Source organism: Pinus tabuliformis, chromosome 8, assembly GCF_031772625.1.
Source record: "Pinus tabuliformis cultivar Carrire ecotype Pingquan chromosome 8, CPIR1, whole genome shotgun sequence".
NCBI lineage: Eukaryota > Viridiplantae > Streptophyta > Pinopsida > Pinales > Pinaceae > Pinus > Pinus tabuliformis.
Genome location: NC_142294.1, coordinates 251,794,099 through 251,814,653, shown reverse-complemented (window position 1 = coordinate 251,814,653; position 20,555 = coordinate 251,794,099).

The window sequence follows — 20,555 nt, the reverse complement described above, 5'->3', positions numbered from 1 at the left end:
CAAGGCTTGATTTCAAACTTCTTCTTGGGACGACAAGATTTCTTATGCAATATTCGAATCGGTCCTAAAGAGAGAGAAATTTCATCTCGCTCCTCGGAGCTTGAAACTACAAGTCAGGGAAGTGATGCCAAAAGTCCATAATTGATTCATGCGGAGCCTTCCATTGCTATAGTAGTTTTTAGTCAAGATGCTCTGGATCAAAATGATAGAAAGTGTCTTCAATGAGATCACAGAAGTGCTCAAGTGAGTGCACGCTGTCTGTCGGTAGGCTGAACAGCCATTGAAGTGGAGATTCACAAAGTGTGTATGAAAGCAGCAAGCTAGCCTATTCGAAAAAACACCCATATTCCTCATGAAGCATGGAAACAAAGCCATGTAAGTACTCAGACCAGGCCACTTCGCCTTCACCATCATACATGTAAGTGGACAAGTGATCAAAAAACTCCCTCGTGATGGTGACATCTTCATGATTTGAAAAGCATCACGGAGGGAGAAGAGTGGAAGAATCCATGAAAGGTATGCAAAGGTTCAAAACTAGATAAGAGGACACAACTTTTCATATGGCCCTCCTTCTAGCGCCAAAAGTGTTTATGGTTCTGGACCCACCAACATGTCAGGGGATCTCCCAGCTAAGAAGTCCTAATTAGTCCTCAAACCGTTTGGCGTAGGAGTCCCAGCAGTGGGTTGTATGGTAATGCCTTGTCTATAATTTCGCACAGAGGAAAGTAAGATAACTTTGTTGGTAGCAAGGGTGTGATAGCTGCAGTGAGTCAAGGAAGGTTCATGAGAGGTTCTAAAAAACAGGGGTTGAAATGAATGCACCCCTTGGAAACCTATAATAGTACTCAGATTGGAAGGAAACAGACGAGCAAAGATACATCAAAACATTGAAGGAAAGTTAGCGAGCAATCCAAAGTGATGGTTAAACCAACAACAAATTTTAGAAAGATTCATACATACTTATACAGAATAGTCCATACATGCATGCTAAGCAAACCAATACATATATCATTTCGAGTAAACCAGATAGCATAGAATACAATACAACATATGCATGAAACATGTTGACTCTTATTATATAAAGAAGTGTAAGTTTCGGTCATACAATACATCCATGTCCAACCAATAGTTCCAATATTGGAACATTACAGCCACATATACCTGCTCCTTCAAATATATGTACCAGCTTTGTGCAATGCAGAAGCCAAGGCTTGTTACAATACTATCCAATCTCTCTCCAAGATATTCTTATCGGAAGCTTGGCTGACCAAAAGCCTTTACAATGAGATATGAGGGACTATTTATAGCAAAGGGTGGGGTGATCCTTGTCATTCCCCTTTGTGATAGTTCAACTACCCTCATGACTCTTCATTTGCTCTATGACTGTTACATCCAACTATCACAACTTGACATTACTTTACATTACAATGCACATGTACCCATGTGGAACAAAATGTCTTGAGCAAGCTAAGTTATACATCACTCTGACTTGGACAACCATGGAAGTCCAACTCCTCAACATCCTCATGCTGATCGATAATTACATACATATTCCAAGATCGGTAGTCCTTGATGGTGTCTGTGTGCTCCGTGGTGACATATGTATGGAACCTGACTCTTTCCTCCATAGCATCTAGGTACACTTCTTGGGTTCCTCTGTCCAACTCGCCTGAAATCATGCACATCATTGTCTTCAATGTGGCTAGACCAGCAACATACTTGTGCATGATGTCTACACTAATGGGCAAGTCTGGGCTGGTGGCAATGCATATTAACTAGTCAAAGTACGAGTCAAGCTCTAGTCCGACCTATTTCTTTGTCTTTGCTTGGGTGAGGGTCCCAATAGATGGGATCGCATGTGTGTGCACCACAACATCCATACTCTTGGATACTCATGCATGGGAAACCTGTATGTTAGTGATGACCTAGGGGAGCTCTTCATAGTTCTAGATCTGACTCCAGGTATGTGCTTTCATCTCGATTGCATTGGCCCTCATCATCCTAGGCAAGTGAAGCATGGCTCCCTTGTATTTCATCGTCCATGTTTTCATGTCATAAACAACAGCATGCAATTTTGTCAATATATGTGCTCTTCTAGCACACCATTTTTTCCATCCATTGAGATGGAACATTTCCTTATGCACGATACCAAACTTGGAGTACAACACTCGTATAACCATGTCAAGGGATAATACCTCATCTAGTATTTCCTTCTTCAATTCAACTTGGGTAGATGTTGTCACCAACTCTCCTCCTTGCTTAGCCGTCTATAGTTCCTTTGGCATTCTCTTAGTTTCAGCTATCAGAAAGAGAACACTTGAGCTAGTGACTTCGGCATACACTCTAGTTACATCGGCCAAGGCTACTAGATGTTTGTGCACATCAATCACGATCACTCATTCCTCAACTTGCGTAGGATATGTATGATCCTCCGGATTTGATGCTCTCTGAGACTGCACAGCTCTATGTTGAGATTCATCGAATAAGATGTTGTGCATCTCTCCTTCCGGCTGATCACCCAGGATCTCAGTGCCTCCTTGGTCACTTGAGACTTGCTCATCATTTGGATGCGGTGAAGCGGGTAAGCCAACCTCTTGGTGATGAGGCATGAGGTCAGTGTCATGTTCCAACTCTTGTTTCTCCATGTCTACATCCAACTATTGGAGTGCTTGTTCTATCTCATGAGCGAAGTCTTGCTCATGCGATGGTTCACCCTGTCTGCCTGATGCCAGCTGATCTGACAAGTCCACTACCTATACAAGTGTTGTTTCATCTATTTGCACATTTTGCACCCCCTACTGTATTTCTTGCTGCTGCACTTCCCTCTCATGTTTGGGCATCTCTTGTTCCTTCCAGAGTTGCTCTTTCAGTTCATGCAACTCCTTTGCTTCTTCTATTCTTCTCTTATCCCTCTGCCTTTGCGTGATTCTCATGTCACGCTAGTGCCTCTTTGCTTCTATAGAAATATATTCTTTCTCTACCAATGGATCTTCTTGAAACTTGTAGCTTTTCTCCTCCTCCATGTGATCGACAATCTTACTCTTGCCCTTGTTGTGCACTTGCATGCTTGCCTCTACTGCTACTACTGCTGCTGCTGCTGGTGTTATATGGGATGCTACTTCATGTTGCTTCACTAACCACTCCACAGCGAAGCCAACCTGTTCATTAGGTCTGGAGAAACTGTAGCAATATCTCCATGGGTCCTCCTCGGCCCAATGAAATTCCCCGTGGATCCAGTTGAGTTGTACTCTCATGTAGTGATCTTTCACAATGCAATGTGGGTCATACAGATTGTAACTTCGGAGGTCAAATGGATACTTATTCATCTGTTCTACTTCGACATCTGCTTTCTTGATACTTTGGATCTCATATAACTCAATCTGCAACAAAAGAGTATACCAAGGTGCCTTCTTCTTCCAGTGCAGTCTAGTTATTAATCATGTCGAGATGTGATATGCTACTTCCTGCATGACAAGTATGTCCAAGGAAAACTTCGGTAGAACATTCAGACGCTTATCTACACTAAACATGTGTATGAAGGTATCGGACAATGAGGCATACCAATCAACAATGTCTAACATGGCCTCCATTTCGTCCTTTGACATGTAGGGTGGATCATGTTCGAATATCATCTTGTAAACTAGGGTGAAAAAATGATTGGACAACCATGTGATTACTCCTCTGAAGCTACATTCGGATAAAAATTTGAAATATGTGTTCACAGTAGTCTCCGCTGGTGACCATGCCCACTCCAAGCCCAAGAAATTTTGTCGAGCACCGATTGCATCTAAGATGTAGGCGAACATGTAAGTATCTGCATGCATACCTCCAAGTGACTATCAAGCCTTCATTACTTATTCCTTCAGTAGATGAGCTGGCATGCCAGACTAGTTGCATTGTTTTCCTTCTCTGGCCAGTTGGTTCAGCGTGATCACTCAACTGTGTGGGAAGGTTTTTTTGCTTTCTTGGCCATACAATCAACATGCAAATATGACCAAGTATTGATATGCCTTTCTCAATATCTTCGTCTTGTAGATCTGGTTGGGTTTCAACTTGAATTGAGCCGACTCCTTTACCGAGTTCTTCAGAATGTCTCTAGAGTTAGCACTATTGTTGGGTAAGCTGAAGGGAATCTTCATGATAGTCACAGTCTCTGACATATGATACATCTCATCATAGTCTTGTGTCGAAAAGGTTGCAAGATTCGTCTCACTGACACTGTTCAAGGCCATCGTCTCGGGATCAATGTGAGAGATGGTCTAGTGTATCATGTCCATGCATGGGAATGCGGGGTATCTTCATGCAATCTAGTACAAGCCAGGCTTTTGAATGTTCACATACACCTGATAGTTTTCAAGGTCTTCCTTAAAGGTGCCTGGAAATGCTTCACTAAACTCTTCCCACTTTAGTTTGATTTCCTCGTCTACAATAGTTTGCTATCTTCATAGATTGTTAGACTAGAGGACACTTCTCAACTACTGCTCCAGCTGCATTTCTGTTAGTATCCTGTGATCCCTCTCTATTGGAAGCCATTGATCATGTACTGCTACGAGGAGGATGAACACCTGAAAGATCTAGAGACAAGCAACTTTTATGGGAAGAAATTTATCATCGAAAACTAGAGAAAATTTGAGGAATGAAATAGCACATACCTAGGGAACTGATAAGAAAGATTGTGTAGTTTCTTCTAGGAGGCTAGGTGACTACTTACTAGAACTATGCAAAAGGTAATTTGGGATTTTTGGAAGGCAAGACTAGCTATTGGATCTATGTAAATAATCCAGATTGGCTATTGACTGCTGAGTTTGTGCAGTGCAGAATTCGAGCTAGGAGTGACTGCAGGCTCAGGGACTACGTTACACAATTTTCTAGGCTAGCAGTCATTGTCCCTTAGAAATGTGAAAAACAGTCCTAGAGGATAGTTCCTAGGCATAAATGCACATTTTTGGAGAGGAAGACAAAGCCTTCCATCCATATATTGTGCAATGTTGTCACGTTGAAGGCAGAGTTGGGGCCAACGTTGGCCAGACTCACCAACTGGAAACTGAAAGAAAATATGAAAGTGAATACATTTCGACACTAAGTGAAAGAAGAAGTGATTAATAGTGCATGCAAACATGAATGAAATATTCAATAAACATATCAACATGCATGTGGGTGAAGCGAGTCGACGAATCGGTGACCGCTCGTGCAAAACAGTTTCATGCATGCGACAGTAGTGAGATAGCAACGAAAAATTAAACATTGCTAGGACAAGTTAGTATACATGTAAATGACAACAAGCGTTCAAAGAAATTAGGAAAACATCACACACATAAGCGAAAACAAAAAAAGCGACAGAAATGTTGAAAAAGACAAGTTGAGGCCACTTACCTGTGAATAATTGAGCTGGATGTATTGAAGATTCATGGATGTGATGTGGGGTGTTAGTTGTCCAAGATCGATGTGAAATAATGATCTCTGATGTGTTCAATAAATAATTTTTCAGCTCATGACACCCATGCCACAAATCTAGGAAAAAGCGACACTTGGAGGAAAGTTCCTAAATGACCTTTGCATGTAACCTCCAGCTACTAAAAATGCTCCCTAAATCATTGGATACCTTTTGCATGTTCCCTTTCGCTATTCCAGGAAAAAGCAAGCCATGCATGCAAGTCAAGTTTGCTTAGTCCCGAGTGGAACTGGTCGACCCAACTTCTCATGCATGAAGTTGCCCAATTGATTGAAGGAAACATGCATTTATGGCTGGGAGCTAGTTTGGCTACCCAAGAGATTTGTGCAATTTCTAGGCAGAGGAATGACTGCTCCCCATATTTGTACAAATTCTAGGTTGAGCAGCCCTGCTGGGAAAAATTACGCAATTTTTGCTTTGAGGGTTGGGTGGTAGAATTGTGCAATTCTAAAGCCCAGTAGGCTGCCACACAGGATTGCACAATTTTTGGAGGGAAGGTTGGTTCCCCTCCAATATTTTGTAATTTCTTGGGGGATCTTCTCAGCCTGTAGCTGGACTAGGTTTGGATCAGTAGCCTGTGAGGCGAATGCATCAAGCTATGATCGACAGGTTTCCTTTTTGCAAGAAAAACACTGAAACTTCTGTACTTGACGAAGCAAGACAAGGTGCTACGAAAAGTTGGGAGGGTGTCTCTAAAATGAAGCTAAGGAAAAATTTTGGAGGGTGGTTGTAGCCACTACAACAAAATTGAATAAAATGAATGAATTAAGAGTTAAATCATATTGAGAAATATAATACTTGGGAATTGGTTCCAAGACCAACAAACAAAAATGGCATTAGCAGGAAGTGGGTTTTTAGTAACAAATTAAATGATATTGGACAAGTGGTTGGAAATAATGCCATGTTAGCATGTAAAGGCTATGCTCATATTGAAGTAATCGATTTTCATGAAAAAATTTCTCCAATGGAAAGATTAGAGAAAATTAGAATGTTTTTAGCATTTTCATGTCACAAGAATTTTAAAGTTTACCAAATGGATGTAAAATCAACATTCTTGAATGATGAGCTTGAAGAATAAATTTATATAGAACAACCTGAAGGGTTTTAGATGTTAGGAAATCCTGAGGAAGTTTGCAAGTTAAAAAATACATTATATGGACTAAAGCGAGCACCCTGAGCATGGTATTCTATATTTGACAAAAGCCTACGACATGAAGGCATTAAAAGAGGAGTGCTTAATAGTAACATGTATATTAGATCTGAAAATGATAATATTTTAGTTGTAGTTATTTATGTTGATGACATCATTTTTTGCAGTGATGCAAATTTACTTATCCAAATATTTGCAGTTGATATGTAAGATAAACTTGAAATGTCTATGATTTGGGAACTTCTATTTTTCCTTCGTTTACAGATTACTCAATCAGAAAAATGTATATTCATCTTCCAAATAAAGTACCTCAAAGACACGTTGAACAAATATGGAATGGAAGAAATCTCACCTATTAGTACTCGTAAGGTCATTGGATGTGAGCTCATCATAGAAGATGAATCACTAGAGGTAAATCAAACAATGTATAGATCAATAATTGAAACATTTTGTAACTTACAACCTTAGGACCAGAGATTATCCAAGTTGTTGGTGTAGTTGCACGGCATCAATCATCCCCCAAACAAAGTCATCTCTTAGCTACCAAGAGAACTTTTAGATACTTGAGAGCCATATTTTGATTAACCACATATATAGATGTTGATTAGGTTAGATGTGTGGATGATAGGAAAAACACAACTCATTATGCTTTCTTTATTGGAAACTATTTGGTGACCTAGTTAACAAAAATAAAACTTTTATCTCCCTTTGTATTGTTGAAGATGAGTACATAATAGTTGCAACAACTTGCACTTAGATTTTTTGGATGAATAAAACATTACAAGACATGAAGGTAACTTATGATGAACCTATTCCAATCAACTATGATAACATAATAGAAATTAATATATCAAAATTTATGTTCTTCACTCAAAAATAAAGCATTTCCCCATAAAGTACCATTTTCTTAGAGAACAGGTGGTTGATCAGACTCGGAGGTTGGAATATATCTCTTTAAAGGAAAAAGTTATTGATATATTTACCAAGCCTCTTCCTCGAGAATAATTTGGGTATTTAAGGTAAAATTTAGGAGTGAATTATCTCCTCTTAATTAGTTCACTTTACAAACAAAGAGAGAAATTGTCCAAAAATGTACAAGGATGACTATTGTGATTTAAGACAAGACAAAATATCAAATTCAGGAGCTTTCATATCAGTGGGAGGAGTACAAGTTGAGGGGGAGAAGTTCGCTAAACATAATAGAGGAAATCAGGATTCACAATTCTGATAGTGCATTGGTCACAACCTTGTCAAAATAAGCTTGCAGAAAGGTCCTCAAGAATATCAAATTGACCATAGCATAATCCACAACTAGGCTTATAGTTTAGAAAGAATTGGTCATCGAGGGAATATTTAAACCCTTTTCCATTGATTTCAAATGGGGAGAATAATGTTCAAACATCAAAGAACTTGTTGATGGAGAATGCTCAGTCAATAACAAGGGGAGCATGAGAAAAAAACAGCAGTTCGCCAATTTTCAGCATGAAAGAGAGTGTTGCCAACCATTGGTGCTACCATCAATGAACAATAATGTTTATAAGTGTTTCCATCAATGTTGAAGGGGGACACTATTGAGAAAATTGTTTTCATTGATGTCAAAGCTTACTTATTGATGTCAAGTGTCTAGTCTTGCCACTATTGGTGGTTTAAAGTGTGGTATTGCCTAGTTAGAGGTCAAGTATATTTGAAGGAATTTATTTTATAGTCTCTTATCCCCATTTAGCAAGTTAAAGGTATAGTTGGATAGTCCTATCATAGACCTCTCAAATTGTATATTGTACTTACCTAAATCTTATGGAATGAGGAGAAAGGTAAGGTTAAATATTTGGAGGGTTTCAAGGCTCATGATTCTACATATGCCAAATATCAACCCCCATACATTAAATATTGGATAAGTCGGGGTGGGGGAGGGCAATAACCAGTAATTACCATCTAATTTGATCCCACTTTTGTTAAATGTTGTGGAGGCGGGGGAGCCTAGGATGTATTACAATGTTTGATCTCACTTCAAACAATTAGTGTGTCTTAGAAGGATTATGACATGGCATCAGGAGCTAACAAAAGTCATAGGTGGAAGAGTATGATAGATTCATATAATTATCTAACGTTTTTGATAATCAAGGCTTAAGATAACATAAGTAGGGATTAGCCTTAATCCTTGGAAGTGCATCTCTGAGCACATGTCGAGCTCAACTACCAATAATGGCCCAAGGACCTAAGACCATGATGATGTGACTAGATACTTGATAGCGATGAGCTAATTACACATGGAAATGACAAATGGAAACAATGATAGGTGTTACGATTAGAGTGGTAAATGAAAAGTTAATAATGCATGCTTATGTAAGTGTTAATTTTACATACTTAAGGATTAACCTTAAGCCCTAGTTGCAGAGTGTCTCATGTATATAAAGTTCAACTATTTGAATGAATCTAGGACTTGGGACCATCAGGACATGGTAGAGAAGTGACCAGGATGACATGCCGCAGATGACATGGCTAAGAAGATGACATGGTACACTATCAACATGACACATGGAACATGGAATCATCCCTTTTGGGTGGCCAAATGGCCTATTTTTGGGTGACATGTGGCACCACATTCAAAGATGATGTCACCATAGCAATAATGTGACATCAACTAAAGGTGACGTGAAAAACCATTGGTGAGGAGGCACAATTAGGGGTTTGGGATGAAAATATATCCAGCAATTGATGGAAATATTCATGGAATTTGATAGATTGCCTAGCTCATGGCCCAAAACATTTGTAAATTTGTACTTATATAAGGACCCATGGATGGGAGAAAAAAATGGCTAATAGTTTTTTTTGAAATCCATAGCACTTGATAAATTTCTTAGTTGCGCAGCCCCAACCAGTTTATATTTTGGCTTGAATGAGTGGCCCAGTGACCCAGGATTGTGAAGATGTAACAAAGGTACCAGAGATTCATTCTTGATCATCGATATGATTAATCAATGCAGATTTTGCAACAGATCGGTGCTAAGAACCCTCTTACTAAGGCTTGTTGTTTTGGCCCATACTCATATGCTCCAAGATGTAACAATCGCTCGTTAAAAATTCATGTAATAAAATATAATAAAGGCAAAATAAGACCATAGTTAAGGGAAATTTATTCCAAGCTAAATGTTGGGAAAATATATCTTAGTGGGCGTCACTGGATGTGTTTGTGGCTAAGGGAAGTTGGAAAAGGAAATGGATAAGGCACTAAAAAGGCAAAAAGGTATTTTGGCACATTTATTTATGAAAATAAAGGAAAATGGGAGAATAGGAAGGTGAAAGGTCACAGGTTGCATGTGAGGAGGAAACTGAAGGAAAATAATGGAAAATGAAGAAAATAGAGGCCTCGTTGACAAAGAGTCTTATGAGGATCAGTTTGTAAACTTTTGTCAGTTTAGTTTTGGAGCTCTCTCATTATTATCTCTCTCTCACTCTTGGACACTTGGAGTTTTCTTGGAGCATTCTAGCTTGGAAGCAAGGAAGGGAAAAACAAGAAAAGGAAGGACAAGGGAAGGAAAGGAAAGAAAAGATCAAGCAAGGAAGAGTACGATTAGGCATCTTTAATAGGAATACTTGCAGGTAACATATTGCATGTGTGATTTCCTAGTTGGTTTTGACATGCATGGATTTTCATGTTGATATGGATCTCTTGTTGTCGATGGCATGGTTTTGTTGGATTATGAAAGTGGCTCTCAGCCTTGCCTTTCCTTTTTCTAAATAGCCATGGTGTGATAGGATTTTTTCTCCATTTTGAGCCTTGGAATTGACAGATGGTTTCAGAATCCAGTGCAGAGGTGGTCTCAAGAAAATTCCTAAAGGCCTAGGAATCCCTTGACCAGTTCTGGCAGGATACATGGTAAAGCCTGAGGGAAGTGTTTTGGTTTAGGGCCTAGTGATCCAGTTGGGATTACAGTAAAGATTGAGAGACAAGGAGACAAAAATTTCCTCAAGGATAGTGATGGAGTCGAGAGGCATTCCAAGCTTGGTTTAGTTTCTTGATCTGGATGCTAGTTTTGGTGAGATCATGGTTTGGTGAGGGTGGAGGTAGTTTAACCTCTGGATCCCCTTGTTCGTTTTTGGATTGTTTTATCCATGAGATCCCACATTCATTCTTGGAATATGCCACGGGGGTGATTGGCTGACAGAAATATTTGGTTCAGCCATGTCTATGGTCAGGTGGTATGTGGAGTTCCTAAGCCTAGTCAGCTCTTTCCTATATTTAATAAAGCTAAGTTCTCTTTCTTTTGTACGTGTTATCATGTTTTCTTAATGGTTGTTATCTTGTTGTTATTTACATGGTTTAATGTTGGTTATAAGTATGGTTATCTGACTACGTATAGTCATGGTTATTTCATGTATTTACTTGTAACTCAAAGAATAATGGATGCAAGACCTAATTGATGTCAAAACGTTTAAGGGAAGAGGTTGGTGATCCTTCTTGTAAATTATCATCTAAGTTATCAGTCATTTATGCTCTTTCTTGTATTCATGTCCTATAGATTTCATTGATGACATGTGTTTGATAAAATGTCAATCCCGATTGCGGATGGTCAGGCCTAGTATTGGATTCAATTTTTGATCTGTAAGTCTTGTTGTGAAGTAAATTATGCATTCTAAAATCTATAGGGGTTTATGGGTAGTGACCTGGATTACGGGTTTGAAAACTGGCACAAATATCATAGTCGTCGGCATAGTTCTGAGGAGAAAAGTCCCTAGATGCATGCATGCCCATACTCTACATGTGTCTAGAGGTTCTCAGTACCACCCGTTTCCATATCAAGGGAGCGTCCAGGGGTTTAATGGTGTAAAACTCAGTGGGATCCAAAGAATGGTCATGAGGAATAACTGGGATGCATTCTAGGAGTCCTGTAGTAGGTGCAGAAGGTCAAGTATGGTGTGTTTCCATTGATTTCACTTCCTTAACTCACACATAAGGATTTGAATAATATAATAGTAACTTCTTGTCACATGTTTATCCGGGTTAGTGAGTTACCTTGGTAGATGTGGGAGGAGGGTGTTACAAAGTGGTATCAGAGCATGGTTCACCCCTCGAACTCAATGGATTGTGTGTTGGTCATGCATTCATGTTGGTTTCATATGTGTTTCTTGTGTTGTAAGACCATGTGTTTGTTTTATTTGTGTGGTATAGGTTATGGTTGTAGTGAGGTCGCCATATGAAGTTGATGGTGTTGTTGTGGAGTGTATCATCATGAGTGTACGGTTGATTATGCACGTTAGTATTCACATGTGGTCAAGTGTACATTGATGTGGTGTTTGTTGTCAGGCATGAAGTCATGGAATGTGTAGTTGATATGGTCATGCATTAATGACTAGACTCTAGATAGAATCATGGTTACATGGTTATATGATTATGTGTTATATTTCTATAGGTTGTCATGATTATGTTATAAATATATTACACTGATTTTTTGATCCTATAGATGAGGTATCCTCCCTGAATTATGTTGAGGTATGTTGGTTCATTATGCTTTGGTTTAGCTAGCATGATATACCTTGTAGGAAGAATATCAAAGATGAATAGAAAGATGGTAGACTATAGTTCCCGAGACTCTCCCTATGGATCAGATGAGAAATGTGGTGTTAGGCACTCTTGTGATTTAGCAAACACACTGAGAAGCTTAAAGGAAGAAACAAGGAGTTGTAAGGTAGAAAATGATAGATTCAGATAGTCTGAGAGAAACAAGAAAAAACAATTGTAGTGATACTTCAGTGTTTGTCAGAATTGCAGCAATAGCAACCACTTTGGATCAGCCATGAGCAGGAGGATAGAACTAATGGGGCATATGGTAGCAAGTCTCATGGTGAGTATAAATAAGATAGAGAGGACATGATCATAGATGGAAGGTTCTTGGAAACTCCGGATAGGAGGGTTGATAGCCACATGTATTATTATAGTTCTGGTTCTAACAAGCATTATTATTGTCATCATTATCATCCTTACAGGAGGAGATACATGGGATATTTTTCGAATGATTTTAAGAAAGGAAATCCACCTATATTCAATGGAGAGATTAAGATGTCAAAATATTTTGAGGCATGGTTTCTTGGGTTGAAGAAACTCTTTTGATTTCATAGCTATACCGAGAACAAGAAAGCAAAAATAGCCACTTTCAGTATTAAAGGGAAATAATATATATGTTAGGAGGATGTTAATAATGTTAAATGTATTGAGGAGGATGGCTTGACATGGAATGATTTTGAGAGGCTCTTAAAGGAGAAGTGTTTTTTGAAATGGTACTATGATGACAGAGCTAAGGAGTTTTATGAGTTGCAGATGGGTTCCATGACAAATGATGAGTATACTAGCAGGTTCTTGGAGCTGTTGAGATATATGCACTACCTCAAGGAGGAGAATGACAAGGTTCAGATATTTTTCAGTGGAATTACAACAACATACATATACTGGATTGAGTTTGATGAACCTAGATCGTTGGAGGAGGCCATCTGAAAGTTGAAACATTGTTATGAGCGGTCGAAGTGCAAAGTTGATCATAAGAATGACTTGGAAGGAAACTAGAGAATTATAGGAAAATGGCCACCAAAGAGGGGAATACCTCAAGATGCTGGTGAGAAATAAAATGTGCTTTCTTATAAGAATTACAATGCATTTGATAAGGGACATGGAGAGAAGAAAACTAGAGGCGATGGTAGAGCATCATTGCAATGTTGGATATGTCACAAGGATCATCATAAGAGGGATTGTTCGTAGTATCAAGGTGGTGTACCCCAGATCTATAGTGCTCAGGAAGCACATACAGTTGAGGATGTTGGTCATAGAATTCATTGGATTTATGCAGTTGTGGGAAATAGGTAGGCGGATCATCACGAATCTATCATTGAGATAGATGGTAAGTTTTTTGATCAAATTGTTTCTATTTTGATTGATCATGGATCTAATTATATTTATATTAATCCTGACCTGGTGGATAAGTGTGGTTTGAGAAAAGAAGAATCCTACATAAATGAGGATGGTTACCTCTATGAAGGCTAAGCATAGTTGTAGAAAAGGTTGTGTGGTGTTTGTAATGCATATATCTAGTGACAAGGGTAAAGATGTTGAGGATGTAGAAATATTCAAGAGGCAACCTGTATTTCAACAACATCATGATGTGTTTCCAGTAGATATTCCAGAGTTACCTCCCCATAAGGAAGTAAATTTATCTATTGATTTGGTGCCAAGGGCATCACCAGCACCGAAGGCACCTGATAGGATGAGTACTCCAGAGCTAGTAGAGTTGAAATTGTAGTTAAAGTAGATGCTTGACAAGGTATATATTACGCCAAGCGTATCACCTCGGCGTGCACCAACATTTTTTGTAAAGAAGAAAGATGGCACTCTTAGATTATGCATTGATTAAAGGTAGCTGAACAAGGCAACGATAAAGAATAGGTACCCATTTCCAAGGATTGATGATGTATTCGATCAGTTGAAGGGAGAAATAGTGTCCGTTAAGATCAACTTGAGATCAAGATACCATTAGGTACTCATCAAGAAAGAGGATATCTACAAGACTTCCTTCAGGAACAGTAATGGGAATTATGACTTTTTTGTAGTTCCATTTTGTTTGACAAAATTCCCCAACTACATTTATGTGTTTGATGAATAGTGTGTTGCATCCTTATCTGGACAATTTTTTTATTGTATTCATTGATGGAATCTTGATATACTCCAAGAATGAAGAAGAGCATGTTGAGCATTTAGCAACAATGTTGAGATTTCTAAGAGAGCATTAGTCATATACTAAGCTTAGCAAGTGCAACTTATTTCAAAAAAAGGTGCATTACTTGGGACATGTTGTTTCCAAGAAAGGCATAGTAGTAGATCCAGAAAAGATAAGGGCCATGATGGAGCGGGCAACTCCTAAGAATATGGATGAGGTGAGTTCATTCATGGGATTGGCAGGTTACTACAGGAGGTTCAACAGGAACTTCTCATGCATTTCAGATCCTATGACATCCTTGCATAGGAAAGGTAAGAAGTTTGAATGGACAGAAGAATGTATAGCTAGTTTTGAGCAGTTGAAGTAGTTGTTGAACAATTCTCTAGTCCTTAAGATTGCATATTTGAATAAAGAGTTTGTAGTGTGTACAAATGCATGTAAAAGAGGACTTTGTGAATTCCTTATGCAAGAGGGGCAGGTGGTGTGCTATGAGTCTATGAAGTTGAATGAGCACGATCAAAACTACATGACTCATGATCTTGAGTTGGCAGCTATTATTCGTGCCTTGAAGATGTTGAGGAATTATCTTATTAGCAGGAGATTTGTATTGACGAGCAATCACATTGGGTTGAGATACTTGTTTGAACAACTGAATCTGAATTCCATGCAAGCTATATGGTTGGCTACCCTTAGTGACTTTACTTTGAGATCAGATAAATTCATAGAAAAGAGAACTGGGCTGCAGATTCTCTTATAAAGAAGGTGTAAGTGAATCATGTAGGAGTTATGATCTCTTATGGGAAAAATTTATAGGATAGGATCTTGCAGGAAAGACAATGGGATGACAGGTATATGAATATTATGCATAGGTTATAGCAGAGTACAGGTACAGGTACATGTACACCTGATTAGGATGCAGACTATTGTCTCACGATATATGGTTTGGTGAGATTCAAGGATAGGATCTATGTGTCACATTGTAGTGAGATCAAGAAGCTTATCTTGATGGATTTTCAGGTCAAGCCATACTCGGGTCACCCAGGATATCAAAAGGCATTGGTGGCGGTGAAGAAGTTATACTATTGTCCAAATCTAAAGAAGCAAGTGGCATAGTTCATGGCTAGATGTTTAGATTGTCAGCAGGTAAAGGAACAATGTAAGTATCCAGGTGGTCTACTATAGCCTATTTTGATTTCGGAATGGAAATGGGAGGTCATTTCCATGGATTTCATTACATCACTTCTGAGGAAAGTGAGACAAAATGATTTTATTATGGTCGTGGTCAACAGGTTGAGAAACTTAGCTCACTTTATTCTAGTGAAAACTACATATTGAGCTAGTGAGATGGCACATGTTTTCATCAGGGAGATCATGAGATGACATGGTGTTCTGAAGAAGATTGTGTTGGAGAGGGATGCGAAGTTCACTTCCAAGTTTTGTAAGGAGTTGTTTGTAGTTTTGGGTGGATACTTGGCCTTCAATACAACCTATCATCCGTAGACATATGGAGAGACAATGAGGGTCAGAAGGATCTTGGAGGATATGTTGAGGATGTACATGATGCACCAGTAGAGAAGATGGGAGGAGTATATTCCATTGGTTGACTTTGCATACAACATTGGTTATCAAGAGTAATTGAGGATGAGTCCTTTCAAGGCATTGTATGGGTGGAGTTGTAATACTCCCGTCAGCTGGAATGATCTAGTGAACAGGGTACTTATTGGATCAAATATATTGGTAGACTTGGAATAGGAAATTTAGGTTATAAAGAAGAATCTGAAAGCATCAAAAGATAGACATAATAGTTATGCATAGTAGTACATGAAATTCAACGAGTTTTATATTGGGGAGCATGTGTATTTGGGCATCAAACCCAAGAAGAGCTCTTTGAGGATTAGATAATGTGCCAATTTAGCACTAGAGTATTACGACCCTTTTAAGATCCTTGAGAGGATTGGACTAGTGGATTATCGACCTCGACTACCTCCAACAGTGAAAGTCCATGATGTTTCCCATGTTTCATTGCTTAAAAGGTATATAAATGATTTTCATCGTGTAATTGATTGGTCTCCATTTCAAGTGGAGTAAGAAGGAGAATTCTAGTTGGATCCTCAATGCATATTGCAGCAGAAGCAACTCATGCTCATGAATAGAGGCATAGAGAAAGCTAAAGTGCAATGGAAGCACTTTGGGCCAGAAAGAAACTACATGGGAGATGGCGGATTAGATGCGGGCCATGTATCCTTCTTTGTTTGTAGGTGGAGGCAGATAATTTTTGGTATGATGATTGGTATATGTTTAGCATATGTTTACTGATGTTTTGGTATATGTACATATGTATATGGATGTAAATATTTCCATAAGATATGTTATAAAGATCCAATAAGAAGTATGGTTTTTATCTTGTCATATTGTCATGATGTTTTTTTTAAGCATGTCATTCATTGTAAATACTGAAATGAGCTAAGTTATAAATATACATGGAACTATGTTTTATTTTAAATGCCTTTTTGAGTTCTTGATGTGGTTTAACATAGAGGGCAATGTTCCCCAAGGAGGAGGTGTCCATAATAGCCCCTGGTTAAAAGTTCATGCAATAAAAGTTAATAAAGGAAAAATAAGACCAGAGTTAAGAGACACTTATTCCAAGCTGAATGTTGGGCAAAGATATCCTAGCTGGAATCACTAGATGTGTTTATGGCTAAGGGAAATTGGTAATGGAAATGGTCAAGGCATTAAAAAGGAGAAAAGATATTTTGGCACATTTATTTATGGAAATAAAGGAAAATAGGAGAAAAGGAAGGTGAAAGGTCATAGGTTGCATATGAGGAAGAAATTGAAGGAAAATATTGTGAAATGAAAAAAATAGATGCCTCATTGATAAAATGTCTTATGTGGATCAGTTTGTAACCTTTTTTCAGTTTAGTTTTGGAGCTCTCTCGTTATTCTCTCTCTCTCACTCTTGGACACTTAGAGTTTTCTTAGAGAATTCTAGCTTGGAAGCAAGGAAGGGAAAAGAAAGCAAAGGAAGAACAAGGAAAGGAAAGGAAAGGAAAGATCAAGCAAGGAAGAGCAGGATCAAGTAGCCTCAGTAGGAATAATTGTAGGTAACATATTGCATGTGACATTTTCTAGCTAGTTTTGACATGCATGGATTTGAATGTTGGTATATGGGTCTCTTGCTATTAGTGGCATGGTTTTGTCTGGTTATGATAGTGGTTCTCATCCTTGTCTTGCCCTTTTATTTTTAGCCATGGTGTGATGCGATTGTTTCTCAATTTTAAGCTTTGGAATTGTCAGATGGTTTTAGAATCTTGGGCAGAGGTGGTCTCAGGAAAATTACCAAAGGCGTAGGAATCCCTTGACTGGTTTTGTCGACATACACGGTAAATCCTGACGGTGGTGTTTCAATTTAGGGCCTATTGATCTGATGTAGATTGTGGTAAATACTAAGAGACAAGGAGATGGAAAATTCCTCAAGGATATTGATGGAGTCTGGAGACATTCCAAGCTTGATTTAGTTTTGTGATCTCGGTGCCAGTTTTAGTGAGATCACAGTTTGGTAAGGGTGGAGGTGGTTTAACCTATGGATTCCCTTGGTTTTTTTTTGTATTGGTTTGTCCATGAGATCCAACATTCATCCTTGGAATATAGCATGGGGGTGACTGGCAGAAAAAAAGATTTGGTTCAGCCATGTCTATGGTCAAGTGATACGTGGAAGTCTCAAACCTAGTCGACTCTTGCCTATGTTTAATAAAATATAATTTCTCTTGACTTTTTACTTGTTATTATGCGGCCTTAATGGTTATGATCTCATTGTTCTCTATGTTAGGGCCTAAATCTACCTCAGGCTGAGAAAGGTAGGATCTAGGGTAACATCAAACCACGCTTAACCTAGTAGCTAGCCCTACCAGGTCGAGAGAGGGCTCTCTCCTTGTCAATCTCAGAAAAGATGGCCAATGAAAGCCTGAGATGACTGATGTAATGACTGATTTTAGGCTAGGCATGTGTATAGAGAGGTGTTTGATTAAATTTGATGATGTTTTGTTGGCTCAAATGTGAAAGGCAGATTTGTGCCTGGGGAATGAGGCTCAGTTTTGCAGAGATATCTATGGGGCAAGGTAGGAAAGTGATTTGGTACTTCAAATTGAGTGATATGGAGAGGTTTTAGATAGATGATGAGTTGAAAAGGGCATGAAAAACTCAGAGATCCTTTTCAAACAACTGAAAACATAGATAACTAAGCAAACACTAGGTAGAGCACTGCATTTTCAATGTATTCTACCTTTATCCTTGTTTGATTTAGTTAAGATGAAATAAAGAGAGATATGGCATACATAAAACACATGTAGACTTACAATTACAAAAGAAAAGACAATACCAAAGAAAGATGCTACATGAATCCCATAAAGTGCTGCAAACCACTGGTCCATTCCTTAGCCAAACTGCATTCTAACCTTCTACCAAATTCTAACCACTACACTATGAAATTCATACAATATATACATTTTCTCATCCTTGTACTAAGGGACTTGAGCTCAACCATTTTCCCCAAAATAGAATCAGTTACAATAAACTTGGACCGAATTTCTGAAAATAGGTGTTGAAGATAACCTTGTATCTCCTAAACCATAGCACCTGTTACAAAACTGAAAGATATTTTTGTAGACAAGGTGATGTTGGAGAAAACCCTCTCTCAAATTTGGGAAATTCGTTTCCAGTTTCTCACAACCTATTCCACAAAATAATCTCTAAAACAAAAAATCACAAACATTTAAATCTGTGAAAATGATCTGTAAAGATCTGGTCACATATCCCAATTTGTGACACCTGTGAATAAAATGAAAGAGGTTTTTGTTATATGGCTCATTTCTAACAAAAAATTCCTTTGGTTTTGCAAAATTACTTTCCATCTGTTGTAAAATGGCCCCATACTAAAATGACTAAAATAGTAAAAAATATGAAAAAATTGCTTTGTTTTAATGTAAGCTCCAAATATCACTGTATATCTCCCACATAGTAGCACCTGTGCATAAAATGAAGGAGGTTTTTGTTATTTGGTATGTGATGAACAAAAAAATATTTCACTATTGAAAAATTCCATACCATTATTTCAGAAACTGATTTTGTACTAAACTTGTCATTGTGTGCAGCAACTAACCTCAAAACATGCATAACCAAGAATCACTCATCCATTTCAATCATATCTTCTAATCCGGAAGCCAGTTGTGGGAGTGTGATATAATGTTGGAAATATTTTTCTGAGCTTCTTCTGATGGACACACTTGTGACATGTTTTGTGTCAAACATCATGTGCAAAACATCTAACAAAACTAGACATAGTAAGAGCTCATGTTGATCCCTGGTAACAGGTTGCGAAGACTGGAACTAACCCTCTACATGGCTTAATTCGGGTTATAAGAATGGTTATGTGACTGGTTATAGTCATGGTTACTTCATGTATTTACTTGTAACTAAAACAATAATGGATGCAAGACCTAATTGATGTCAAAATAGCTAACAGAAGAGGGTAGTGATCCTTCTTGTCAAGTCTCATCTGAGCTATCATTCATTTATGCTTTTTCTTGTATTCATGTCTTATAGATTTCATTGATGCTAAGTGTTTGATAGAATGTTAGTCTTGTCTGGAGATGGTTAGGACTAGTCCAGGAGTCATTTTCTGATCTGTAGGTCTTGTCGTCATGTAAATTATGGATTCTGAAAGCTACAGGAGTTTATAGGCAGTGACTCAGATTCTAGGCTTGAAAAGTGGCACAAATCCTAGAGTCAAAGGCACAAGTTTGAGGAGAAAATTCCCTAGATGCATGCATACCCATGTTTTGCATGCATATGTGATGAGCACCAGTATTGCAGCAAGGGTGCTGCAACTCCTAGGCTACCAGCTTTAATTATCAACTCGGGGTTTGTACAAACTTGGAGTGACAGTGCTATATGCACAAGTAGAAGTGAAGGTCCTGCCTATTATCACTGTTCATTTGGCAAGAGACCCCAGGGGTTCCAAGGTAGACTTATATAGATTCATAAGAAGCTTAATTCTTTGATGGAAGAAGAGAAAATCTATTCTAAGAGGCCTACTCTACTGCGGTAATAAAGAAAACAACGTGTAATGATAAATCACACCATATCCTAATCTACCATTTAAACAACTATGCTAAGAAAAATTGTTAAATCGATGCTAACCTAATGTTGCTATCTAAGTTATAGAAGTAAAGAGAATCAGACCAAACTA